The following is a 2091-nucleotide window of genomic DNA, read 5'->3' on the forward strand; positions in this document are numbered from 1 at the left end:
GCCACTGCACTCCAATCTGGGTGACAGAGTGAGACTCCAACTCAAAAAAAAAAAAAAAAAAAACATTTGTTGGCCAGACTCGGCTCAGCCTGTAATCCTAGCACTTTGGGAGGCCAAGGCTGGGTTCACCACCAGCCCAGTCAACTTGGTGAGACTGCATCTCTACAACAAATAAAAAAATTAGCCGGGCATGGTTGCGCGTGCCTGTAGTTCCAGGCACTTGGAAGGCTTGAAGCAGAAGGATCACTGGAGCCCAGCAGGTCGATGCTGGGGTGGCTGTGAGTGTGCTACTGCACCCCAGCCTGGGCGACAGTGAGACTCCAGTTCAAAAACAAAAAATTTGTTTCTGGCCAATTGGGATAAGTTTGGGTTGCCGGAGGTTGGGGATAACAAAGGTTGAGCACAACTATATTCGTTTTATTTCCACTTACAGATCAAAACACACTTCATTCATACACATCATATTCTGTGTTCTTTCATTTTGTCTAGCAATTGGCTGTGCAAATTTTTCCTAGTTGTAGATAGTTGTCATTGAATGAGCCTATTATGGTACTAAATTAAAGTGAGATTTTTCTTTAATGATTTTAGTTAAAGGGGAATATGTAAAATGTAACTTAAATGTTTTACTCCAAGACTCTGGTGCTATTTTTGATGGGAGATTGGGAAGGTAAGCAAGAGAAAAAAAGTAAGACTAAGAGTGCTATGGAAACTCTTCTTAGATTGTATGCTCTCCAAAGTTGCAGCTATGCCCTTGGCTTCAAGTTCTGTCTACAAGTACACAAATCCCTAATTGAAATTTCCACTTGGGTGTTTTCAAGGCATCTCAGGCTCCAAAGTTTATCTATTGGCAGGGCGCAGTGGCTCACACCTGTGATCCCAACACCTTGGGAGGTTGAGGTAGGAGGATTGCCTGATGCCAGGAATTCAAGGCTGCAGTCAGCTATGATGGTGCTACTGCTCTCCAGCCTGGACAAGGGAGCAAGACCCTGTCTCTAAAAGAAGACAACAACAAAAAGATCATATCTCAGTGTGTGAACTTTCTCCCATGAGTCTGGGCTGTTCCGTCTTCCCAAGCTCGGTGACTCACTCCCTCATCTGTACAGATCTTCAAGACAGAAACTTAGATGTGATCCTTGGTACCATCCTGTCTTCGCGCACACGCTATCACAAGACAGGTCTTAATCAATTTTATTAATAGCATTTTGGCTCATTGTGAATGTGGTTCTACCCCCTTTTCTCATCACCTTAGTTACGTTTTCTATCTCCAGCATGGACTGTTGTTGCCCCACGTTTCTTTCCAGTTGGTTTTCTGATTTGCTCTATAAAGCTAAAGGGAGCCCTTCAAATCACAGCCTGATCCTTGTGCCACCAAGTAGTGGCATCCACTATCGGCCTAGGTCCCTAGACTCCAGCCTATCTAAAGAGGCCCTGCAGGGTCCTTCCTAGCTCCCCTGTCCTCTCCGGTCCTATCCCTCAGCTCTCTTGGCCCCAGCAATACCGACCGGGTCAGAATTTCCTGCCTGTGTCACCACCTTTGTTGGAGCACTCCTCCACTCCATCCCACCTCAACTAGGTAACTCCTACCCATCCATCCAGTCTCAGGTATGATGTTATTTCCTCAGAGAAGTCTTCCTTGATTTCCTGGAGTTGGTCAGGTTTTTTTATTTCAGTGCTTTAACATCACCCGGTTCTCCTTTACAATACCTGTCTCATTTGAAGTTATATAGTGATATGTGAAGAAATCTGAACAAATAAGATCTAGCATCTGAAGCATTCACTGAAGCATTCAGAGGGAAAGGTAGGCACCTCTGTCTGCATGCCTGGGAGAAGTATGTGACTCTCTTTGTGACAGTGCTTCAGGAGGTAGAGTGCTTTACTCACCGCAGAAGTTCTCTCCAGGACGGCAGTTCTCAAGGCTTTACAGTCTTTCCTCTTCGCATCCAGGGGTACTTGGCACTGTGCTACCTTCCTGCTGCCTCCCTCCGGAGTGCCATGTTTCCTCACCTCCCCCCCACAAATAGTGTTCTGTCCTTTGACTTCCATGTGGTTCTCTCTCTCCCTCCCTCTCCCTCCCTCCCTCCCTCTCTCTCC

At 46.2% G+C, this 2091-nt stretch overlaps 1 protein-coding gene across 1 annotated transcript in view; it reads right to left on the reverse strand.

The window, feature by feature from the left end:
* The window catches only part of LOC103259122 (protein eyes shut homolog), a 284238-nt gene that overhangs the window by 3965 nt on the left and 278182 nt on the right, over positions 1-2091 (reverse strand). The gene's annotated exons all lie outside the window — the stretch shown is intronic.

The sequence above is a fragment of the Carlito syrichta genome, unplaced genomic scaffold, assembly GCF_000164805.1.
Source record: "Carlito syrichta isolate Samal-C Ts95f unplaced genomic scaffold, Tarsius_syrichta-2.0.1 Scaffold302526, whole genome shotgun sequence".
NCBI lineage: Eukaryota > Metazoa > Chordata > Mammalia > Primates > Tarsiidae > Carlito > Carlito syrichta.